The following is a 27,572-nucleotide window of genomic DNA, read 5'->3' on the forward strand; positions in this document are numbered from 1 at the left end:
CATGTAGAAACAAGCTGTCTCCTTCTGATATCATAAAGAAACAAGCAGTCTCCTTCTGACATCATGTAGAAACAAGCAGTCTCCTTCTGACATCATGTAGAAACAAGCTGTCTCCTTCTGATATCATGTAGAAACAAGCAGTCTCCTTCTGACATCATGTAGAAACAAGCAGTCTCCTTCTGACATCATGTAGAAACAAGCAGTCTCCTTCTGATATCATGTAGAAACAAGCAGTCTCTTTCTTATATCATGTAGAAACAAGCAGTCTCTTTCTTATGTCATGTAGAAACAAGATATATATGTCTGATATATATCAGAATATATATATGCTTGTTGAATATAAATCTTCATTAAAACGTTTAAATGTTCGTTTTTAAAAACGTTAAAATCATCATTAAAATGTTTAAATGTTCATTAAAACGTTAAAATCTTCATTAAAAAGTTAAAATGGTCAGTACAACATTAAAATTTTCATTTTTAAAAACGTTAAACTGTTCATTAGAATGTTTAAAGGTTCATTAAAACGTTTAAATGTTCATTTTTAAAAACGTTAAATTCATCATTAAAATGTTTAAATGTTCATTAAAACGTTAAATTCTTCATTAAAATGTTTAAATGTTCATTTTTAAAAACGTTTAAAGGTTCATTAAAGCATTAAATTTTTCATTAAAACGTTTAAATGTTCATTTTGTGAAACAAACAGTCTCCTTCTGATATCATAAAGAAACAAGCAGTCTCCTTCTGACATCATAAAGAAACAAGCAGTCTCCTTCTGATATCACGTAGAAACAAGCAGTCTCTTTCTTATGTCATGTAGAAACAAGATATATATGTCTGATATATATCAGAATATATATATGCTTGTTGAATATAAATCTTCATTAAAACGTTTAAATGTTCGTTTTTAAAAACGTTAAAATCATCATTAAAATGTTTAAATGTTCATTAAAACGTTAAAATCTTCATTAAAAAGTTAAAATGGTCAGTACAACATTAAAATTTTCATTTTTAAAAACGTTAAACTGTTCATTAGAATGTTTAAAGGTTCATTAAAACGTTTAAATGTTCATTTTTAAAAACGTTAAATTCATCATTAAAATGTTTAAATGTTCATTAAAACGTTAAATTCTTCATTAAAATGTTTAAATGTTCATTTTTAAAAACGTTTAAAGGTTCATTGAAGAATTAAATTTTTCATTAAAACGTTTAAATGTTCATTTTGTGAAACAAACAGTCTCCTTCTGATATCATAAAGAAACAAGCAGTCTCCTTCTGACATCATGTAGAAACAAGCAGTCTCCTTCTGACATCATAAAGAAACAAGCAGTCTCCTTCTGATATCATGTAGAAACAAGCAGTCTCCTTCTGACATCATGTAGAAACAAGCAGTCTCCTTCTGACATCATGTAGAAACAAGCAGTCTCCTTCTGACATGTAGAAACAAGCAGTCTCCTTCTGACATCATGTAGAAACAAGCAGTCTCTTTCTGACATCATGTAGAAACAAGCAGTCTCCTTCTGATATCATGTAGAAACAAGCAGTCTCCTTCTGATATCATAAAGAAACAAGCAGTCTCCTTCTGATATCATGTAGAAACAAGCAGTCTCCTTCTGACATCATGTAGAAACAAGCAGTCTCCTTCTGACATCATGTAGAAACAAGCAGTCTCCTTCTGACATCATGTAGAAACAAGCAGTCTCTTTCTTATATCATGTAGAAACAAGCAGCCTCTTTCTTATGTCATGTAGAAACAAGATATATATGTCTGATATATATCAGAATATATATATGCTTGTTGAATATAAATCTTCATTAAAACGTTTAAATGTTCGTTTTTAAAAACGTTAAAATCATCATTAAAATGTTTAAATGTTCATTAAAACGTTAAAATCTTCATTAAAAAGTTAAAATGGTCAGTACAACATTAAAATTTTCATTTTTAAAAACGTTAAACTGTTCATTAGAATGTTTAAAGGTTCATTAAAACGTTTAAATGTTCATTTTTAAAAACGTTAAATTCATCATTAAAATGTTTAAATCTTCATTAAAACGTTAAATTCTTCATTAAAATGTTTAAATGTTCATTTTAAAAACGTTTAAAGGTTCATTAAAGCATTAAATTTTTCATTAAAACGTTTAAATGTTCATTTTGTGAAACAAACAGTCTCCTTCTGATATCATAAAGAAACAAGCAGTCTCCTTCTGACATCATGTAGAAACAAGCAGTCTCCTTCTGACATCATAAAGAAACAAGCAGTCTCCTTCTGATATCATGTAGAAACAAGCAGTCTCCTTCTGATATCATGTAGAAACAAGCAGTCTCCTTCTGACATCATGTAGAAACAAGCAGTCTCCTTTTGATATCATAAAGAAACAAGCAGTCTCCTTCTGATATCACGTAGAAACAAGCAGTCTCCTTCTGATATCATGTAGAAACAAGCAGTCTCCTTCTGACATCATGTAGAAACAAGCAGTCTCCTTCTGACATCATGTAGAAACAAGCAGTCTCCTTCTGATATCATGTAGAAAACAAGCAGTCTCCTTCTGATATCATGAAGAAAAAAGCAGTCTACATCTGACATCATAAAGAAACAAGCAGTCTCCTTCTGACATCATGTAGAAACAAGCAGTCTCCTTCTGACATCATAAAGAAACAAGCAGTCTGCCTCTGACATCATAAAGAAACAAGCAGTCTGCCTCTGACATCATAAAGAAACAAGCAGTCTCCTTCTGACATCATGTCGAAACAAGCAGTCTGCCTCTGACATCATAAAGAAACAAGCAGTCTCCTTCTGACATCATGTTGAAACAAGCAGTCTCCTTCTGACATCATAAAGAAACAAGCAGTCTTCTTCTGACATCATGTAGAAACAAGCAGTCTCCTTCTGATATCACGTAGAAACAAGCAGTCTCCTTCTGATATCATAAAGAAAAAAGCAGTCTACATCTGACATCATAAAGAAACAAGCAGTCTCCTTCTGACATCATGTAGAAACAAGCAGTCTCCTTCTGACATCATAAAGAAACAAGCAGTCTGCCTCTGACATCATAAAGAAACACGCAGTCTCCTTCTGACATCATGTCGAAACAAGCAGTCTGCCTCTGAAATCATAAAGAAACAAGCAGTCTCCTTCTGACATCATAAAGAAACAAGCAGTCTGCCTCTGACATCATGTAGAAACAAGCAGTCTCCTTCTGATATCATGTAGAAACAAGCAGTCTCCTTCTGACATCATGTAGAAACAAGCAGTCTCCTTCTGACATCATGTAGAAACAAGCAGTCTCCTTCTGACATCATGTAGAAACAAGCAGTCTCCTTCTGATATCATGTAGAAACAAGCAGTCTCCTTCTGACATCATGTAGAAACAAGCAGTCTCCTTCTGACATCATGTAGAAACAAGCAGTCTCCTTCTGACATCATGTAGAAACAAGCAGTCTCCTTCTGACATCATGTAGAAACAAGCAGTCTCCTTCTGATATCATGTAGAAACAAGCAGTCTCCTTCTGATATCATGTAGAAACAAGCAGTCTCCATCTGACATCATGTAGAAACAAGCAGTCTCCTTCTGACATCATGTAGAAACAAGCAGTCTCTTTCTTATGTCATGTAGAAACAAGATATATATGTCTGATATATATCAGAATATATATATGCTTGTTGAATATAAATCTTCATTAAAACGTTTAAATGTTCGTTTTTAAAAACGTTAAAATCATCATTAAAATGTTTAAATGTTCATTAAAACGTTAAATTCTTGATTGAAAAGTTAAAATGGTCATTAAAACATTAAAATTTTCATTTTTAAAAATGTTAAACTGTTCATTAGAATGTTTAAAGGTTCATTAAAACGTTTAAATGTTCATTTTTAAAAACGTTAAATTCATCATTAAAATGTTTAAATGTTCATTAAAACGTTAAATTCTTCATTAAAATGTTTAAATGTTCATTTTTAAAAACGTTTAAAGGTTCATTAAAGCATTAAATTTTTCATTAAAACGTTTAAATGTTCATTTTGTGAAACAAGCAGTCTCCTTCTGACATTATAAAGAAACAAGCAGTCTGCCTCTGACATCATAAAGAAACAAGCAGTCTCCTTCTGACATCATGTAGAAACAAGCAGTCTCCTTCTGATATCATGTAGAAACAAGCAGTATCTTTCTGATATCATGTAGAAACAAGCAGTCTGCCTCTGACATTATAAAGAAACAAGCAGTCTCCTTCTGACATCATGTAGAAACAAGCAGCCTCCTTCTGACATCATGTAGAAACAAGCAGTCTCCTTCTGACATCATAAAGAAACAAGCAGTCTTCTTCTGACATCATGTAGAAACAAGCAGTCTCCTTCTGATATCACGTAGAAACAAGCAGTCTCCTTCTGATATCATAAAGAAAAAAGCAGTCTACATCTGACATCATAAAGAAACAAGCAGTCTCCTTCTGACATCATGTAGAAACAAGCAGTCTCCTTCTGACATCATAAAGAAACAAGCAGTCTGCCTCTGACATCATAAAGAAACACGCAGTCTCCTTCTGACATCATGTCAAAACAAGCAGTCTGCCTCTGACATCATAAAGAAACAAGCAGTCTCCTTCTGACATCATAAAGAAACAAGCAGTCTCCTTCTGACATCATGTAGAAACAAGCAGTCTCCTTCTGATATCATGTAGAAACAAGCAGCCTCCTTCTGACATCATGTAGAAACAAGCAGTCTCCTCTGATATCATAAAGAAACAAGCAGTCTCCTTCTGACATCATGTAGAAACAAGCAGTCTCCTTCTGATATCATAAAGAAACAAGCAGTCTCCTTCTGATATCATGTAGAAACAAGCAGTCTCCTTCTGACATCATAAAGAAACAAGCCGTCTCCTTCTGACATCATAAAGAAACAAGCAGTCTCCTTCTGACATCATGTAGAAACAAGCAGTCTCCTTCTGATATCATAAAGAAACAAGCAGTCTCCTTCTGACATCATGTAGAAACAAGCAGCCTCCTTCTGATATCATAAAGAAACAAGCAGTCTCCTTCTGATATCATGTAGAAACAAGCAGTCTCCTTCTGATATCATAAAGAAACAAGCAGTCTCCTTCTGATATCATGTAGAAACAAGCAGTCTCCTCTGATATCATAAAGAAACAAGCAGTCTCCTTCTGACATCATGTAGAAAAAAAGCAGTCTCCTTCTTATATCATAAAGAAATAAGCAGTCTCCTTCTGACATCATGTAGAAACAAGCAGTCTCCTTCTGACATCATGTAGAAACAAGCAGCCTCCTTCTGATATCATGTAGAAACAAGCAGTCTCCTTCTGATATCATAAAGAAACAAGCAGTCTCCTTCTGATATCATGGAGAAACAAGCAGTCTCCTTCTTATATCATAAAGAAATAAGCAGTCTCCTTCTGACATCATGTAGAAACAAGCAGTCTCCTTCTGATATCATGTAGAAAACAAGCAGTTTCCTTCTGACATCATGTAGAAACAAGCAGTCTCCTTCTGACATCATGTAGAAACAAGCAGTCTCTTTCTTATATCATTTAGAAACAAGATATATATGTCTGATATATATCAGAATATATATATGCTTGTTGAATATATATCTTCAGTAAAACATTTAATTGTTCATTTTTAAAAACGTTAAAATCATCATTAAAATGTTTAAATGTTCAATAAAATGTTAAATTCTTCATTAAAACGTTCAAATGTTCATTAAAATATAAAAATTTCCATTTGTAAAAACATTAAACTGTTCATTAGAAAGTTTAAAGGTTCATTAAAACGTTTAAATGTTCATTAAAACATTTAAATGTTCATTACAATGTTAAAATCTTCATTAAAACGTTAAAATGTTCATTTTTAAAAATGTTAAAATGTTCAATAAAACGTTTAAATGTTAATTAAAATGTTAAAATGTTCATTAAAACGTTTAAATCTTCATTAAAACATTAAAATCTTCATGTTTAAAATTTTTAAAATGCTCAATAAAATGTTTAAGTGTTCATTAAAACATATAAATGTTCATTAAAACACTAAAATGATCATTAAAACGTTAAAATGTTCATTAAAACGTTTAAATGTTCATTTTTAAAAACGTTAAAATGTTCATTAAAACGTTAAATTCTTCATTACAACGTTACAATGTTCATTTTGTGAAACAAGCAGTCTCCTTCTGACATCATAAAGAAACAAGCAGTCTCCTTCTGATATCATGTAGAAAACAAGCAGTCTCCTTCTGACATCATAAAGAAACAAGCAGTCTCCTTCTGACATCATAAAGAAACAAGCAGTCTCCTTCTGACATCATAAAGAAACAAGCAGTCTGCCTCTGACATCATAAAGAAACAAGCAGTCTGCCTCTGACATCATAAAGAAACAAGCAGTCTCCTTCTGATATCATAAAGAAATATGCAGTCTCTTTCTTATATCATGTAGAAACAAGATATATATGTCTGATATATATCAGAATATATATATGCTTGTTAAATATAAATCATCATTAAAACGTTTAAATGTTCGTTTTTAAAAACGTTAAAATCATCATTAAAATGTTTAAATGTTCAATAAAACGTTAAATTCTTCATTAAAAAGTTAAAATGTTCATTAAACTTTAAAATTTTCATTTTTAAAAAAACGTTAAACTGTTCATTAGAATGTTTAAAGGTTCATTAAAACGTTTAAATGTTTATTGAAACGTTAAAATGTTCATTAGAACATTTAAATGTTCATTACAACGTTAAAATTTTTATTAAAATGTTAAAATCTTCATTTTTAAAAATGTTAAAATGTTCAATAAAACGTTTAAATGTTCATTAAATGTTAAAATGTTCATTAAAATGTTTAAATGTTCATTAAAACGTTAAAATCTTCATTTTTTAAAATGTTAAAATGTTCAATAAAGTGTTTTAATGTTCATTAAAACATTAAAATATTCATTAAAACATTTAAAAGTTCTTTAAAACGTTAAAATCTTCACTTTTAAAAATGTTAAAATGTGCATTAAAACGTTAAAATATTCATTAAAACGTTAAAATGTTCTTTAAAATGTTTAAATGTTCATTAAAACATTAAAATGTTCATTAAAACGTTAAATTGTTCATTAAAATGTTTCAATGTTTATTTTTAAAAACATTTAAATGTTCATTAAAACGTTAATTTTTTCATTAAAACGTTTAAATGTTCATTTTTAAAAAGGTTTAAAGGTTCATTACAACGTTACAATGTTCATTTTGTGAAACAAGCAGTCTCTAGCTGATATCATAAAGAAACAAGCAGTCTGCCTCTGACATCATGTAGAAACAAGCAGTCTGCCTCTGACATCATAAAGAAACAAGCAGTCTGCCTCTGACATCATAAAGAAACAAGCAGTCTGCCTCTGACATCATGTAGAAACAAGCAGTCTCCTTCTGATATCATGTAGAAAACAAGCAGTCTCCTTCTGATATCATAAAGAAAAAAGCAGTCTGCCTCTGACATCATGTCGAAACAAGCAGTCTCCTTCTGACATCATAAAGAAACAAGCAGTCTACATCTGACATCATAAAGAAACAAGCAGTCTCCTTCTGATATCATAAAGAAACAAGCAGTCTGCCTCTGACATCATGTAGAAACAAGCAGAATGCCTCTGACATCATGTAGAAACAAGCAGTCTCCTTCTGATATCATGTAGAAAACAAGCAGTCTCCTTCTGATATCATAAAGAAAAAAGCAGTCTGCCTCTGACATCATGTCGAAACAAGCAGTCTCCTTCTGACATCATAAAGAAACAAGCAGTCTGCCTCTGACATCATAAAGAAACAAGCAGTCTGCCTCTGACATCATGTAGAAACAAGCAGTCTCCTTCTGATATCATGTAGAAAACAAGCAGTCTCCTTCTGATATCATAAAGAAAAAAGCAGTCTACATCTGACATCATAAAGAAACAAGCAGTCTCCTTCTGACATCATGTAGAAACAAGCAGTCTCCTTCTGATATCATGTAGAAAACAAGCAGTCTCCTTCTGATATCATAAAGAAAAAAGCAGTCTCCTTCTGACATCATGTAGAAACAAGCAGTCTCCTTCTGATATCATGTAGAAAACAAGCAGTTTCCTTCTGACATCATGTAGAAACAAGCAGTCTCCTTCTGACATCATGTAGAAACAAGCAGTCTCTTTCTTATATCATTTAGAAACAAGATATATATGTCTGATATATATCAGAATATATATATGCTTGTTGAATATATATCTTCAGTAAAACATTTAATTGTTCATTTTTAAAAACGTTAAAATCATCATTAAAATGTTTAAATGTTCAATAAAATGTTAAATTCTTCATTAAAACGTTCAAATGTTCATTAAAATATAAAAATTTCCATTTGTAAAAACATTAAACTGTTCATTAGAAAGTTTAAAGGTTCATTAAAACGTTTAAATGTTCATTAAAACATTTAAATGTTCATTACAATGTTAAAATCTTCATTAAAACGTTAAAATGTTCATTTTTAAAAATGTTAAAATGTTCAATAAAACGTTTAAATGTTCATTAAAATGTTAAAATGTTCATTAAAACGTTTAAATCTTCATTAAAACATTAAAATCTTCATGTTTAAAATTTTTAAAATGCTCAATAAAATGTTTAAGTGTTCATTAAAACATATAAATGTTCATTAAAACACTAAAATGATCATTAAAACGTTAAAATGTTCATTAAAACGTTTAAATGTTCATTTTTAAAAACGTTAAAATGTTCATTAAAACGTTAAATTCTTCATTACAACGTTACAATGTTCATTTTGTGAAACAAGCAGTCTCCTTCTGACATCATAAAGAAACAAGCAGTCTCCTTCTGATATCATGTAGAAAACAAGCAGTCTCCTTCTGACATCATAAAGAAACAAGCAGTCTCCTTCTGACATCATAAAGAAACAAGCAGTCTCCTTCTGACATCATAAAGAAACAAGCAGTCTGCCTCTGACATCATAAAGAAACAAGCAGTCTGCCTCTGACATCATAAAGAAACAAGCAGTCTCCTTCTGATATCATAAAGAAATATGCAGTCTCTTTCTTATATCATGTAGAAACAAGATATATATGTCTGATATATATCAGAATATATATATGCTTGTTAAATATAAATCATCATTAAAACGTTTAAATGTTCGTTTTTAAAAACGTTAAAATCATCATTAAAATGTTTAAATGTTCAATAAAACGTTAAATTCTTCATTAAAAAGTTAAAATGTTCATTAAACATTAAAATTTTCATTTTTAAAAAAACGTTAAACTGTTCATTAGAATGTTTAAAGGTTCATTAAAACGTTTAAATGTTTATTGAAACGTTAAAATGTTCATTAGAACATTTAAATGTTCATTACAACGTTAAAATTTTTATTAAAATGTTAAAATCTTCATTTTTAAAAATGTTAAAATGTTCAATAAAACGTTTAAATGTTCATTAAATGTTAAAATGTTCATTAAAATGTTTAAATGTTCATTAAAACGTTAAAATCTTCATTTTTTAAAATGTTAAAATGTTCAATAAAGTGTTTTAATGTTCATTAAAACATTAAAATATTCATTAAAACATTTAAAAGTTCTTTAAAACGTTAAAATCTTCACTTTTAAAAATGTTAAAATGTGCATTAAAACGTTAAAATATTCATTAAAACGTTAAAATGTTCTTTAAAATGTTTAAATGTTCATTAAAACATTAAAATGTTCATTAAAACGTTAAATTGTTCATTAAAATGTTTCAATGTTTATTTTTAAAAACATTTAAATGTTCATTAAAACGTTAAATTTTTCATTAAAACGTTTAAATGTTCATTTTTAAAAAGGTTTAAAGGTTCATTACAACGTTACAATGTTCATTTTGTGAAACAAGCAGTCTCTAGCTGATATCATAAAGAAACAAGCAGTCTGCCTCTGACATCATGTAGAAACAAGCAGTCTGCCTCTGACATCATAAAGAAACAAGCAGTCTGCCTCTGACATCATAAAGAAACAAGCAGTCTGCCTCTGACATCATGTAGAAACAAGCAGTCTCCTTCTGATATCATGTAGAAAACAAGCAGTCTCCTTCTGATATCATAAAGAAAAAAGCAGTCTGCCTCTGACATCATGTCGAAACAAGCAGTCTCCTTCTGACATCATAAAGAAACAAGCAGTCTACATCTGACATCATAAAGAAACAAGCAGTCTCCTTCTGATATCATAAAGAAACAAGCAGTCTGCCTCTGACATCATGTAGAAACAAGCAGAATGCCTCTGACATCATGTAGAAACAAGCAGTCTCCTTCTGATATCATGTAGAAAACAAGCAGTCTCCTTCTGATATCATAAAGAAAAAAGCAGTCTGCCTCTGACATCATGTCGAAACAAGCAGTCTCCTTCTGACATCATAAAGAAACAAGCAGTCTGCCTCTGACATCATAAAGAAACAAGCAGTCTGCCTCTGACATCATGTAGAAACAAGCAGTCTCCTTCTGATATCATGTAGAAAACAAGCAGTCTCCTTCTGATATCATAAAGAAAAAAGCAGTCTACATCTGACATCATAAAGAAACAAGCAGTCTCCTTCTGACATCATGTAGAAACAAGCAGTCTCCTTCTGATATCATGTAGAAAACAAGCAGTCTCCTTCTGATATCATAAAGAAAAAAGCAGTCTACATCTGACATCATAAAGAAACAAGCAGTCTCCTTCTAACATCATGTAGAAACGAGCAGTCTCCTTCTGATATCATAAAGAAACAAGCAGTCTGCCTCTGACATCATGTAGAAACAATCAGTCTCCTTCTGATCTCATGTAGAAAACAAACAGTCTCCTTCTGATATCATAAAGAAACAAGCAGTCTGCCTCTGACATCATAAAGAAACAAGCAGTCTGCCTCTGACATCATGTAGAAACAAGCAGTCTCCTTCTGATATCATGTAGAAAACAAGCAGTCTCCTTCTGATATCATGTAGAAAACAAGCAGTCTCTTTCTGATATAAAGAAAAAAGCCGTCTACATCTGACATCATGTAGAAACAAGCAGTCTCCTTCTAACATCATGTAGAAACAAGCAGTCTCCTTCTGACATCATGTAGAAACAAGCAGTCTCCTTCTAACATCATGTAGAAACAAGCAGTCTCCTTCTGACATCATGTAGAAACAAGCAGTCTCCTTCTAACATCATGTAGAAACAAGCAGTCTCCTTCTGACATCATGTAGAAACAAGCAGTCTCCTTCTAACATCATGTAGAAACAATCAGTCTCCTTCTGACATCATATAGAAACAAGCAGTCTCCTTCTAACATCATGTAGAAACAAGCAGTCTCCTTCTGACATCATGTAGAAACAAGCAGTCTCCTTCTAACATCATGTAGAAACAATCAGTCTCCTTCTGACATCATGTAGAAACAAGCAGTCTCCTTCTAACATCATGTAGAAACAAGCAGTCTCCTTCTGACATCATGTAGAAACAAGCAGTCTCTTTCTGATATCATGTAGAAACAAGCAGTCTCTTTCTGACATCATAAAGAAACAAGCAGTCTCCTTCTGATATCATGTAGAAACAAGCAGTCTCCTTCTAACATCATGTAGAAACAAGCAGTCTCTTTCTGACATCATGTAGAAACAAGCAGTCTCCTTCTGATATCATGTAGAAACAAGCAGTCTCCTTCTGACATCATAAAGAAACAAGCAGTCTGCCTCTGACATCATAAAGAAACAAGCAGTCTGCCTCTGACATCATAAAGAAACAAGCAGTCTCCTTCTGACATCATGTCGAAACAAGCAGTCTGCCTCTGACATCATAAAGAAACAAGCAGTCTCCTTCTGACATCATGTAGAAACAAGCAGTCTCCTTCTGACATCATAAAGAAACAAGCAGTCTTCTTCTGACATCATGTAGAAACAAGCAGTCTCCTTCTGATATCACGTAGAAACAAGCAGTCTCCTTCTGATATCATAAAGAAAAAAGCAGTCTACATCTGACATCATAAAGAAACAAGCAGTCTCCTTCTGACATCATGTAGAAACAAGCAGTCTCCTTCTGACATCATAAAGAAACAAGCAGTCTGCCTCTGACATCATAAAGAAACACGCAGTCTCCTTCTGACATCATGTCGAAACAAGCAGTCTGCCTCTGAAATCATAAAGAAACAAGCAGTCTCCTTCTGACATCATAAAGAAACAAGCAGTCTCCTTCTGATATCATGTAGAAACAAGCAGTATCTTTCTGATATCATGTAGAAACAAGCAGTCTGCCTCTGACATTATAAAGAAACAAGCAGTCTCCTTCTGACATCATGTAGAAACAAGCAGTCTCCTTCTGATATCATGTAGAAACAAGCAGCCTCCTTCTGACATCATGTAGAAACAAGCAGTCTCCTTCTGACATCATAAAGAAACAAGCAGTCTTCTTCTGACATCATGTAGAAACAAGCAGTCTCCTTCTGATATCACGTAGAAACAAGCAGTCTCCTTCTGATATCATAAAGAAAAAAACAGTCTACATCTGACATCATAAAGAAACAAGCAGTCTCCTTCTGACATCATGTAGAAACAAGCAGTCTCCTTCTGACATCATAAAGAAACAAGCAGTCTGCCTCTGACATCATAAAGAAACACGCAGTCTCCTTCTGACATCATGTCAAAACAAGCAGTCTGCCTCTGACATCATAAAGAAACAAGCAGTCTCCTTCTGACATCATAAAGAAACAAGCAGTCTCCTTCTGACATCATGTAGAAACAAGCAGTCTCCTTCTGACATCATGTAGAAACAAGCAGTCTCCTCTGATATCATAAAGAAACAAGCAGTCTCCTTCTGACATCATGTAGAAACAAGCAGTCTCCTTCTGATATCATAAAGAAACAAGCAGTCTCCTTCTGATATCATGTAGAAACAAGCAGTCTCCTTCTGACATCATAAAGAAACAAGCCGTCTCCTTCTGACATCATAAAGAAACAAGCAGTCTCCTTCTGACATCATGTAGAAACAAGCAGTCTCCTTCTGATATCATAAAGAAACAAGCAGTCTCCTTCTGACATCATGTAGAAACAAGCAGCCTCCTTCTGATATCATAAAGAAACAAGCAGTCTCCTTCTGATATCATGTAGAAACAAGCAGTCTCCTTCTGATATCATAAAGAAACAAGCAGTCTCCTTCTGACATCATAAAGAAACAAGCAGTCTCCTTCTGACATCATGTAGAAACAAGCAGTCTCCTTCTGATATCATGTAGAAACAAGCAGCCTCCTTCTGACATCATGTAGAAACAAGCAGTCTCCTCTGATATCATAAAGAAACAAGCAGTCTCCTTCTGACATCATGTAGAAACAAGCAGTCTCCTTCTGATATCATAAAGAAACAAGCAGTCTGCCTCTGACATCATAAAGAAACAAGCAGTCTCCTTCTGACATCATGTAGAAACAAGCAGTCTCCTTCTGATATCATGTAGAAACAAGCAGCCTCCTTCTGACATCATGTAGAAACAAGCAGTCTCCTCTGATATCATAAAGAAACAAGCAGTCTCCTTCTGACATCATGTAGAAACAAGCAGTCTCCTTCTGATATCATAAAGAAACAAGCAGTCTCCTTCTGATATCATGTAGAAACAAGCAGTCTCCTTCTGACATCATAAAGAAACAAGCCGTCTCCTTCTGACATCATAAAGAAACAAGCAGTCTCCTTCTGACATCATAAAGAACAAGCAGTCTGCCTCTGACATCATGTAGAAACAATCAGTCTCCTTCTGATCTCATGTAGAAAACAAGCAGTCTCCTTCTGATATCATAAAGAAACAAGCAGTCTGCCTCTGACATCATAAAGAAACAAGCAGTCTGCCTCTGACATCATGTAGAAACAAGCAGTCTCCTTCTGATATCATGTAGAAAACAAGCAGTCTCCTTCTGATATCATGTAGAAAACAAGCAGTCTCTTTCTGATATAAAGAAAAAAGCCGTCTACATCTGACATCATGTAGAAACAAGCAGTCTCCTTTTAACATCATGTAGAAACAAGCAGTCTCCTTCTGACATCATGTAGAAACAAGCAGTCTCCTTCTAACATCATGTAGAAACAAGCAGTCTCCTTCTGACATCATGTAGAAACAAGCAGTCTCCTTCTAACATCATGTAGAAACAAGCAGTCTCCTTCTGACATCATGTAGAAACAAGCAGTCTCCTTCTAACATCATGTAGAAACAATCAGTCTCCTTCTGACATCATATAGAAACAAGCAGTCTCCTTCTAACATCATGTAGAAACAAGCAGTCTCCTTCTGACATCATGTAGAAACAAGCAGTCTCCTTCTAACATCATGTAGAAACAATCAGTCTCCTTCTGACATCATGTAGAAACAAGCAGTCTCCTTCTAACATCATGTAGAAACAATCAGTCTCCTTCTGACATCATGTAGAAACAAGCAGTCTCCTTCTGACATCATGTAGAAACAAGCAGTCTCTTTCTGATATCATGTAGAAACAAGCAGTCTCTTTCTGACATCATAAAGAAACAAGCAGTCTCCTTCTGATATCATGTAGAAACAAGCAGTCTCCTTCTAACATCATGTAGAAACAAGCAGTCTCTTTCTGACATCATGTAGAAACAAGCAGTCTCCTTCTGATATCATGTAGAAACAAGCAGTCTCCTTCTGACATCATAAAGAAACAAGCAGGCTCCTTCTGATATCGTGTAGAAACAAGCAGTCTCCTTCTGACATCATAAAGAAACAAGCAGTCTCCTTCTGATATCATGTAGAAACAAGCAGTCTCCTTCTAACATTATGTAGAAACAAGCAGTCTCTTTCTGACATCATGTAGAAACAAGCAGTCTCCTTCTGATATCATGTAGAAACAAGCAGTCTCCTTCTGACATCATAAAGAAACAAGCAGGCTCCTTCTTATATCATGTAGAAACAAGCAGTCTCCTTCTGATATCATGTAGAAACAAGCAGTCTCCTTCTAACATCATGTACAAACAAGCAGTCTCTTTCTGACATCATGTAGAAACAAGCAGTCTCCTTCTGATATCATGTAGAAACAAGCAGTCTCCTTCTGACATCATGTAGAAACAAGCAGTCTCCTTCTGACATCATGTAGAAACAAGCAGTCTCTTTCTTATGTCATGTAGAAACAAGATATATATGTCTGATATATATCTGAATATATATATGCTTGTTGAATATAAATCTTCATTAAAACGTTTAAATGTTCGTTTTTAAAAACGTTAAAATCATCATTAAAATGTTTAAATGTTCATTAAAACATTAAATTCTTCATTAAAAAGTTAAAATGGTCATTAAAACATTAAAATTTTCATTTTTAAAAACGTTAAACTGTTCATTAGAATGATTAAAGGTTCATTAAAACGTTTAAATGTTCATTTTTAAAAACGTTAAATTCATCATTAAAATGTTTAAATGTTCATTAAAACGTTAAATTCTTCATTAAAATGTTTAAATGTTCATTTTTAAAAACGTTTAAAGGTTCATTAAAGCATTAAATTTTTCATTAAAATGTTTAAATGTTCATTTTGTGAAACAAGCAGTCTCCTTCTGATATCATATAGAAACAAGCAGTCTCCTTCTGACATCATGTAGAAACAAGCAGTCTCCTTCTGACATCATGTAGAAACAAGCAGTCTCCTTCTGACATCATAAAGAAACAAGCAGTCTCCTTCTGATATCATGTAGAAACAAGCAGTCTCCTTCTGACATCATAAAGAAACAAGCAGTCTCCTTCTGATATCATGTAGAAACAAGCAGTCTCCTTCTGATATCATGTAGAAACAAGCAGTCTCCTTCTGACATCATGTAGAAACAAGCAGTCTCCTTTTGATATCATAAAGAAACAAGCAGTCTCCTTCTGATATCACGTAGAAACAAGCAGTCTCCTTCTGATATCATGTAGAAACAAGCAGTCTCCTTCTGACATCATGTAGAAACAAGCAGTCTCCTTCTGACATCATAAAGAAACAAGCAGTCTCCTTCTGATATCATGTAGAAACAAGCAGTCTCCTTCTGACATCATGTAGAAACAAGCAGTCTCCTTCTGACATCATAAAGAAACAAGCAGTCTGCCTCTGACATCATAAAGAAACAAGTAGTCTGCCTCTGACATCATAAAGAAACAAGCAGTCTCCTTCTGACATCATGTCGAAACAAGCAGTCTGCCTCTGACATCATAAAGAAACAAGCAGTCTCCTTCTGACATCATAAAGAAACAAGCAGTCTCCTTCTGACATCATAAAGAAACAAGCAGTCTTCTTCTGACATCATGTAGAAACAATCAGTCTCCTTCTGATATCATGTAGAAAACAAGCAGTCTCCTTCTGATATCATAAAGAAAAAAGCAGTCTACATCTGACATCATAAAGAAACAAGCAGTCTCCTTCTGACATCATAAAGAAACAAGCAGTCTGCCTCTGACATCATAAAGAAACAAGCAGTCTGCCTCTGACATCATAAAGAAACAAGCAGTCTCCTTCTGACATCATGTTGAAACAAGCAGTCTCCTTCTGACATCATAAAGAAACAAGCAGTCTCCTTCTGACATCATGTAGAAACAAGCAGTCTCCTTCTGACATCATAAAGAAACAAGCAGTCTGCCTCTGACATCATAAAGAAACAAGCAGTCTGCCTCTGACATCATAAAGAAACAAGCAGTCTCCTTCTGACATCATGTAGAAACAAGCAGTCTCCTTCTGACATCATGTAGAAACAAGCAGTCTCCTTCTGACATCATGTAGAAACAAGCAGTCTCCTTCTGACATCATAAAGAAACAAGCAGTCTCCTTCTGATATCATGTAGAAACAAGCAGTCTCCTTCTGATATCATGTAGAAACAAGCAGTCTCCTTCTGACATCATGTAGAAACAAGCAGTCTCCTTTTGATATCATAAAGAAACAAGCAGTCTCCTTCTGATATCACGTAGAAACAAGCAGTCTCCTTCTGATATCATGTAGAAACAAGCAGTCTCCTTCTGACATCATGTAGAAACAAGCAGTCTCCTTCTGACATCATAAAGAAACAAGCAGTCTCCTTCTGACATCATGTAGAAACAAGCAGTCTCCTTCTGACATCATGTAGAAACAAGCAGTCTCCTCTGATATCATAAAGAAACAAGCAGTCTCCTTCTGACATCATGTAGAAACAAGCAGTCTCCTTCTGATATCATAAAGAAACAAGCAGTCTCCTTCTGATATCATGTAGAAACAAGCAGTCTCCTTCTGACATCATAAAGAAACAAGCCGTCTCCTTCTGACATCATAAAGAAACAAGCAGTCTCCTTCTGACATCATGTAGAAACAAGCAGTCTCCTTCTGATATCATAAAGAAACAAGCAGTCTCCTTCTGACATCATGTAGAAACAAGCAGCCTCCTTCTGATATCATAAAGAAACAAGCAGTCTCCTTCTGATATCATGTAGAAACAAGCAGTCTCCTTCTGATATCATAAAGAAACAAGCAGTCTCCTTCTGACATCATAAAGAAACAAGCAGTCTCCTTCTGACATCATGTAGAAACAAGCAGTCTCCTTCTGATATCATGTAGAAACAAGCAGCCTCCTTCTGACATCATGTAGAAACAAGCAGTCTCCTCTGATATCATAAAGAAACAAGCAGTCTCCTTCTGACATCATGTAGAAACAAGCAGTCTCCTTCTGATATCATAAAGAAACAAGCAGTCTGCCTCTGACATCATAAAGAAACAAGCAGTCTCCTTCTGACATCATGTAGAAACAAGCAGTCTCCTTCTGATATCATGTAGAAACAAGCAGCCTCCTTCTGACATCATGTAGAAACAAGCAGTCTCCTCTGATATCATAAAGAAACAAGCAGTCTCCTTCTGACATCATGTAGAAACAAGCAGTCTCCTTCTGATATCATAAAGAAACAAGCAGTCTCCTTCTGATATCATGTAGAAACAAGCAGTCTCCTTCTGACATCATAAAGAAACAAGCCGTCTCCTTCTGACATCATAAAGAAACAAGCAGTCTCCTTCTGACATCATAAAGAACAAGCAGTCTGCCTCTGACATCATGTAGAAACAATCAGTCTCCTTCTGATCTCATGTAGAAAACAAGCAGTCTCCTTCTGATATCATAAAGAAACAAGCAGTCTGCCTCTGACATCATAAAGAAACAAGCAGTCTGCCTCTGACATCATGTAGAAACAAGCAGTCTCCTTCTGATATCATGTAGAAAACAAGCAGTCTCCTTCTGATATCATGTAGAAAACAAGCAGTCTCTTTCTGATATAAAGAAAAAAGCCGTCTACATCTGACATCATGTAGAAACAAGCAGTCTCCTTTTAACATCATGTAGAAACAAGCAGTCTCCTTCTGACATCATGTAGAAACAAGCAGTCTCCTTCTAACATCATGTAGAAACAAGCAGTCTCCTTCTGACATCATGTAGAAACAAGCAGTCTCCTTCTAACATCATGTAGAAACAAGCAGTCTCCTTCTGACATCATGTAGAAACAAGCAGTCTCCTTCTAACATCATGTAGAAACAATCAGTCTCCTTCTGACATCATATAGAAACAAGCAGTCTCCTTCTAACATCATGTAGAAACAAGCAGTCTCCTTCTGACATCATGTAGAAACAAGCAGTCTCCTTCTAACATCATGTAGAAACAATCAGTCTCCTTCTGACATCATGTAGAAACAAGCAGTCTCCTTCTAACATCATGTAGAAACAATCAGTCTCCTTCTGACATCATGTAGAAACAAGCAGTCTCCTTCTGACATCATGTAGAAACAAGCAGTCTCTTTCTGATATCATGTAGAAACAAGCAGTCTCTTTCTGACATCATAAAGAAACAAGCAGTCTCCTTCTGATATCATGTAGAAACAAGCAGTCTCCTTCTAACATCATGTAGAAACAAGCAGTCTCTTTCTGACATCATGTAGAAACAAGCAGTCTCCTTCTGATATCATGTAGAAACAAGCAGTCTCCTTCTGACATCATAAAGAAACAAGCAGGCTCCTTCTGATATCGTGTAGAAACAAGCAGTCTCCTTCTGACATCATAAAGAAACAAGCAGTCTCCTTCTGATATCATGTAGAAACAAGCAGTCTCCTTCTAACATTATGTAGAAACAAGCAGTCTCTTTCTGACATCATGTAGAAACAAGCAGTCTCCTTCTGATATCATGTAGAAACAAGCAGTCTCCTTCTGACATCATAAAGAAACAAGCAGGCTCCTTCTTATATCATGTAGAAACAAGCAGTCTCCTTCTGATATCATGTAGAAACAAGCAGTCTCCTTCTAACATCATGTACAAACAAGCAGTCTCTTTCTGACATCATGTAGAAACAAGCAGTCTCCTTCTGATATCATGTAGAAACAAGCAGTCTCCTTCTGACATCATGTAGAAACAAGCAGTCTCCTTCTGACATCATGTAGAAACAAGCAGTCTCTTTCTTATGTCATGTAGAAACAAGATATATATGTCTGATATATATCTGAATATATATATGCTTGTTGAATATAAATCTTCATTAAAACGTTTAAATGTTCGTTTTTAAAAACGTTAAAATCATCATTAAAATGTTTAAATGTTCATTAAAACATTAAATTCTTCATTAAAAAGTTAAAATGGTCATTAAAACATTAAAATTTTCATTTTTAAAAACGTTAAACTGTTCATTAGAATGATTAAAGGTTCATTAAAACGTTTAAATGTTCATTTTTAAAAACGTTAAATTCATCATTAAAATGTTTAAATGTTCATTAAAACGTTAAATTCTTCATTAAAATGTTTAAATGTTCATTTTTAAAAACGTTTAAAGGTTCATTAAAGCATTAAATTTTTCATTAAAATGTTTAAATGTTCATTTTGTGAAACAAGCAGTCTCCTTCTGATATCATATAGAAACAAGCAGTCTCCTTCTGACATCATGTAGAAACAAGCAGTCTCCTTCTGACATCATGTAGAAACAAGCAGTCTCCTTCTGACATCATAAAGAAACAAGCAGTCTCCTTCTGATATCATGTAGAAACAAGCAGTCTCCTTCTGACATCATAAAGAAACAAGCAGTCTCCTTCTGATATCATGTAGAAACAAGCAGTCTCCTTCTGATATCATGTAGAAACAAGCAGTCTCCTTCTGACATCATGTAGAAACAAGCAGTCTCCTTTTGATATCATAAAGAAACAAGCAGTCTCCTTCTGATATCACGTAGAAACAAGCAGTCTCCTTCTGATATCATGTAGAAACAAGCAGTCTCCTTCTGACATCATGTAGAAACAAGCAGTCTCCTTCTGACATCATAAAGAAACAAGCAGTCTCCTTCTGATATCATGTAGAAACAAGCAGTCTCCTTCTGACATCATGTAGAAACAAGCAGTCTCCTTCTGACATCATAAAGAAACAAGCAGTCTGCCTCTGACATCATAAAGAAACAAGTAGTCTGCCTCTGACATCATAAAGAAACAAGCAGTCTCCTTCTGACATCATGTCGAAACAAGCAGTCTGCCTCTGACATCATAAAGAAACAAGCAGTCTCCTTCTGACATCATAAAGAAACAAGCAGTCTCCTTCTGACATCATAAAGAAACAAGCAGTCTTCTTCTGACATCATGTAGAAACAATCAGTCTCCTTCTGATATCATGTAGAAAACAAGCAGTCTCCTTCTGATATCATAAAGAAAAAAGCAGTCTACATCTGACATCATAAAGAAACAAGCAGTCTCCTTCTGACATCATAAAGAAACAAGCAGTCTCCTTCTGACATCATAAAGAAACAAGCAGTCTCCTTCTGACATCATAAAGAAACAAGCAGTCTTCTTCTGACATCATGTAGAAACAATCAGTCTCCTTCTGATATCATGTAGAAAACAAGCAGTCTCCTTCTGATATCATAAAGAAAAAAGCAGTCTACATCTGACATCATAAAGAAACAAGCAGTCTCCTTCTGACATCATAAAGAAACAAGCAGTCTGCCTCTGACATCATAAAGAAACAAGCAGTCTGCCTCTGACATCATAAAGAAACAAGCAGTCTCCTTCTGACATCATGTTGAAACAAGCAGTCTCCTTCTGACATCATAAAGAAACAAGCAGTCTCCTTCTGACATCATGTAGAAACAAGCAGTCTCCTTCTGACATCATAAAGAAACAAGCAGTCTGCCTCTGACATCATAAAGAAACAAGCAGTCTGCCTCTGACATCATAAAGAAACAAGCAGTCTCCTTCTGACATCATGTAGAAACAAGCAGTCTCCTTCTGACATCATGTAGAAACAAGCAGTCTCCTTCTGACATCATGTAGAAACAAGCAGTCTCCTTCTGACATCATAAAGAAACAAGCAGTCTCCTTCTGATATCATGTAGAAACAAGCAGTCTCCTTCTGATATCATGTAGAAACAAGCAGTCTCCTTCTGACATCATGTAGAAACAAGCAGTCTCCTTTTGATATCATAAAGAAACAAGCAGTCTCCTTCTGATATCACGTAGAAACAAGCAGTCTCCTTCTGATATCATGTAGAAACAAGCAGTCTCCTTCTGACATCATGTAGAAACAAGCAGTCTCCTTCTGACATCATAAAGAAACAAGCAGTCTCCTTCTGACATCATGTAGAAACAAGCAGTCTCCTTCTGACATCATAAAGAAACAAGCAGTCTGCCTCTGACATCATAAAGAAACAAGCAGTCTGCCTCTGACATCATAAAGAAACAAGCAGTCTGCCTCTGACATCATAAAGAAACAAGCAGTCTCCTTCTGACATCATGTAGAAACAAGCAGTCTCCTTCTGACATCATAAAGAAACAAGCAGTCTGCCTCTGACATCATAAAGAAACAAGCAGTCTGCCTCTGACATCATAAAGAAACAAGCAGTCTCCTTCTGACATCATGTCGAAACAAGCAGTCTCCTTCTTACCATGTCGAAACAAGCAGTCTTCCTCTTACATCATAAAGAAACAAGCAGTCTCCTTCTGATATCATGTCGAAACAAGCAGTCTGCCTCTGACATAATAAAGAAACAAGCAGTCTCCTTCTGACATCATGTAGAAACAAGCAGTCTCCTTCTGATATCATGTAGAAACAAGCAGTCTCCTTCTGATATAAAGAAAAAAGCCGTCTACATCTGACATCATAAAGAAACAAGCAGTCTCCTTCTGACATCATGTAGAAACAAGCAGTCTCCTTCTGACATCATGTAGAAACAAGCAGTCTCCTTCTAACATCATGTAGAAACAAGCAGTCTCCTTCTGACATCATGTAGAAACAAGCAGTCTCCTTCTAACATCATGTAGAAACAAGCAGTCTCCTTCTGACATCATGTAGAAACAAGCAGTCTCCTTCTAACATCATGTAGAAACAAGCAGTCTCCTTCTGACATCATGTAGAAACAAGCAGTCTCCTTCTAACATCATGTAGAAACAATCAGTCTCCTTCTGACATCATGTAGAAACAAGCAGTCTCCTTCTAACATCATGTAGAAACAAGCAGTCTCCTTCTGACATCATGTAGAAACAAGCAGTCTCTTTCTGATATCATGTAGAAACAAGCAGTCTCTTTCTGACATCATAAAGAAACAAGCAGTCTCCTTCTGATATCATGTAGAAACAAGCAGTCTCCTTCTAACATCATGTAGAAACAAGCAGTCTCTTTCTGACATCATGTAGAAACAAGCAGTCTCCTTCTGATATCATGTAGAAACAAGCAGTCTCCTTCTGACATCATAAAGAAACAAGCAGGCTCCTTCTGATATCATGTAGAAACAAGCAGTCTCCTTCTGACATCATAAAGAAACAAGCAGTCTCCTTCTGATATCATGTAGAAACAAGCAGTCTCCTTCTAACATCATGTAGAAACAAACAGTCTCTTTCTGACATCATGTAGAAACAAGCAGTCTCCTTCTGATATCATGTAGAAACAAGCAGTCTCCTTCTGACATCATAAAGAAACAAGCAGGCTCCTTCTGATATCATGTAGAAACAAGCAGTCTCCTTCTGATATCATGTAGAAACAAGCAGTCTCCTTCTAACATCATGTAGAAACAAGCAGTATCTTTCTGACATCATGTAGAAACAAGCAGTCTCCTTCTGATATCATGTAGAAACAAGCAGTCTCCTTCTGACATCATGTAGAAACAAGCAGTCTCCTTCTGACATCATGTAGAAACAAGCAGTCTCCTTCTGACATCATGGAGAAACAAGCAGTCTCTTTCTTATATCATGTAGAAACAAGCAGTCTCTTTCTTATGTCATGTAGAAACAAGATATATATGTCTGATATATATCAGAATATATATACGCTTGTTGAATATAAATCTTCATTAAAACGTTTAAATGTTCGTTTTTAAAAACGTTAAAATCATCATTAAAATGTTTAAATGTTCATTAAAACATTAAATTCTTCATTAAAAAGTAAAAATGGTCATTAAAACATTAAAATTTTCATTTTTAAAAACGTTAAACTGTTCATTAGAATGATTAAAGGTTCATTAAAACGTTTAAATGTTCATTTTTAAAAACGTTAAATTCATCATTAAAATGTTTAAATGTTCATTAAAACGTTAAATTCTTCATTAAAATGTTTAAATGTTCATTTTTAAAAACGTTTAAAGGTTCATTAAAGCATTAAATTTTTCATTAAAACGTTTAAATGTTCATTTTGTGAAACAAGCAGTCTCCTTCTGATATCATAAAGAAACAAGCAGTCTCCTTCTGATATCATGTAGAAACAAGCAGTCTCCTTCTGACATCATGTAGAAACAAGCAGTCTCCTTCTGACATCATGTAGAAACAAGCAGTCTCCTTCTGACATCATAAAGAAACAAGCAGTCTCCTTCTGATATCATGTAGAAACAAGCAGTCTCCTTCTGATATCATGTAGAAACAAGCAGTCTCCTTCTGACATCATGTAGAAACAAGCAGTCTCCTTTTGATATCATAAAGAAACAAGCAGTCTCCTTCTGATATCACGTAGAAACAAGCAGTCTCCTTCTGATATCATGTAGAAACAAGCAGTCTCCTTCTGACATCATGTAGAAACAAGCAGTCTCCTTCTGACATCATGTAGAAACAAGCAGTCTCCTTCTGATATCATGTAGAAAACAAGCAGTCTCCTTCTGATATCATAAAGAAAAAAGCAGTCTACATCTGACATCATAAAGAAACAAGCAGTCTCCTTCTGACATCATGTAGAAACAAGCAGTCTCCTTCTGACATCATAAAGAAACAAGCAGTCTGCCTCTGACATCATAAAGAAACAAGCAGTCTGCCTCTGACATCATAAAGAAACAAGCAGTCTCCTTCTGACATCATGTCGAAACAAGCAGTCTGCCTCTGACATCATAAAGAAACAAGCAGTCTCCTTCTGACATCATGTTGAAACAAGCAGTCTCCTTCTGACATCATAAAGAAACAAGCAGTCTTCTTCTGACATCATGTAGAAACAAGCAGTCTCCTTCTGATATCATGTAGAAAACAAGCAGTCTCCTTCTGATATCATAAAGAAAAAAGCAGTCTACATCTGACATCATAAAGAAACAAGCAGTCTCCTTCTGACATCATGTAGAAACAAGCAGTCTCCTTCTGACATCATAAAGAAACAAGCAGTCTGCCTCTGACATCATAAAGAAACAAGCAGTCTGCCTCTGACCTCATAAAGAAACAAGCAGTCTCCTTCTGACATCATGTCGAAACAAGCAGTCTCCTTCTGACCATGTCGAAACAAGCAGTCTTCCTCTTACATCATAAAGAAACAAGCAGTCTCCTTCTGATATCATGTCGAAACAAGCAGTCTGCCTCTGACATAATAAAGAAACAAGCAGTCTCCTTCTGACATCATGTAGAAACAAGCAGTCTCCTTCTGATATCATGTAGAAACAAGCAGTCTCCTTCTGATATCATGTTGAAACAAGCAGTCTGCCTCTGACATCATAAAGAAACAAGCAGTCTCCTTCTGACATCATGTTGAAACAAGCAGTCTCCTTCTGACCATGTCGAAACAAGCAGTCTGCCTCTTACATCATAAAGAAACAAGCAGTCTCCTTCTGATATCATGTCGAAACAAGCAGTCTGCCTCTGACATAATAAAGAAACAAGCAGTCTCCTTCTGACATCATGTAGAAACAAGCAGTCTCCTTCTGACATCATGTAGAAACAAGCAGTCTCTTTCTGATATGTAGAAACAAGCAGTCTCCTTCTGACATCATGTAGAAACAAGCAGTCTCCTTCTGACATCATAACAAAACAAGCAGTCTGCCTCTGACATCATAAAGAAACAAGCAGTCTGCCTCTGACATCATAAAGAAACAAGCAGTCTCCTTCTGACATCATGTTGAAACAAGCAGTCTCCTTCTGACATCATAAAGAAACAAGCAGTCTGCCTCTGACATCATAAAGAAACAAGCAGTCTTCTTCTGACATCATGTAGAAACAAGCAGTCTCCTTTTGACATCATGTAGAAACAAGCAGTCTCCTTCTGATATCATGTAGAAACAAGCAGTCTCCTTCTGACATCATGTATAAACAAGCAGTCTCCTTCTAACATCATGTAGAAACAAGCAGTCTCCTTCTGATATCATGTAGAAACAAGCAGTCTCCTTCTGACATCATAAAAAAACAAGCAGTCTGCCTCTGACATCATAAAGAAACAAGCAGTCTCCTTCTGACCATGTCGAAACAAGCAGTCTGCCTCTTACATCATAAAGAAACAAGCAGTCTCCTTCTGATATCATGTCGAAACAAGCAGTCTCCTTCTGATATCATGTAGAAACAAGCAGTCTCCTTCTGACATCATGTCGAAACAAGCAGTCTGCCTCTGACATCATAAAGAAACAAGCAGTCTCCTTCTGACATCATGTAGAAACAAGCAGTCTCCTTCTGACATCATGTAGAAACAAGCAGTCTCCTTCTGACATCATGTAGAAACAAGCAGTCTCTTTCTGACATCATGTAGAAACAAGCAGTCTCCTTCTGATATCATGTAGAAACAAGCAGTCTCCTTCTGACATCATAAAGAAACAAGCAGTCTCCTTCTGACATCATGTAGAAACAAGCAGTCTCCTTCTGATATCATAAAGAAACAAGCAGTCTCCTTCTGATATCATGTAGAAACAAGCAGTCTCCTTCTGACATCATGTAGAAACAAGCAGTCTCCTTCTGACATCATGTAGAAACAAGCAGTCTCCTTCTGATATCATGTAGAAACAAGCAGTCTCCTTCTGACATCATGTAGAAACAAGCAGTCTCCTTCTGATATCATGTAGAAACAACTAGTCTCCTTCTGACTTCATAAAGAAACAAGCAGTCTCCTTCTGATATCATAAAGAAACAAGCAGTCTCCTTCTGATATCATGTAGAAACAAGCAGTCTCCTTCTGACATCATGTAGAAACAAGCAGTCTCCTTCTGACATCATGTAGAAACAAGCAGTCTCTTTCTTATATCATGTAGAAACAAGCAGTCTCTTTCTTATGTCATGTAGAAACAAGATATATATGTCTGATATATATCAGAATATATATATGCTTGTTGAATATAAATCTTCATTAAAACGTTTAAATGTTCGTTTTTAAAAACGTTAAAATCATCATTAAAATGTTTAAATGTTCATTAAAACATTAAATTCTTCATTAAAAAGTTAAAATGGTCATTAAAACATTAAAATTTTCATTTTTAAAAACGTTAAACTGTTCATTAGAATGTTTAAAGGTTCATTAAAACGTTTAAATGTTCATTTTTAAAAACGTTAAATTCATCATTAAAATGTTTAAATGTTCATTAAAACGTTAAATTCTTCATTAAAATGTTTAAATGTTCATTTTTAAAAACGTTTAAAGGTTCATTAAAGCATTAAATTTTTCATTAAAACGTTTAAATGTTCATTTTGTGAAACAAGCAGTCTCCTTCTGATATCATAAAGAAACAAGCAGTCTCCTTCTGATATCATAAAGAAACAAGCAGTCTCCTTCTGATATCATGTAGAAACAAGCAGTCTCCTTCTGACATCATGTAGAAACAAGCAGTCTCCTTTTGATATCATAAAGAAACAAGCAGTCTCCTTCTGATATCACGTAGAAACAAGCAGTCTCCTTCTGATATCATGTAGAAACAAGCAGTCTCCTTCTGACATCAAGTAGAAACAAGCAGTCTCCTTCTGACATCATGTAGAAACAAGCAGTCTCCTTCTGATATCATGTAGAAAACAAGCAGTCTCCTTCTGATATCATAAAGAAAAAAGCAGTCTACATCTGACATCATAAAGAAACAAGCAGTCTCCTTCTGACATCATAAAGAAACAAGCAGTCTGCCTCTGACATCATAATGAAACAAGCAGTCTGCCTCTGACATCATAAAGAAACAAGCAGTCTCCTTCTGACATCATGTCGAAACAAGCATTCTCCTTCTGACATCATAAAGAAACAAGCAGTCTTCTTCTGACATCATGTAGAAACAAGCAGTCTCCTTCTGATATCACATAGAAACAAGCAGTCTCCTTCTGATATCATGTAGAAAACAAGCAGTCTCCTTCTGATATCATAAAGAAAAAAGCAGTCTACATCTGACATCATAAAGAAACAAGCAGTCTCCTTCTGACATCATGTAGAAACAAGCAGTCTCCTTCTGACATCATAAAGAAACAAGCAGTCT

Source organism: Nothobranchius furzeri, chromosome 9 (assembly GCF_043380555.1).
Source record: "Nothobranchius furzeri strain GRZ-AD chromosome 9, NfurGRZ-RIMD1, whole genome shotgun sequence".
Lineage (NCBI taxonomy): Eukaryota > Metazoa > Chordata > Actinopteri > Cyprinodontiformes > Nothobranchiidae > Nothobranchius > Nothobranchius furzeri.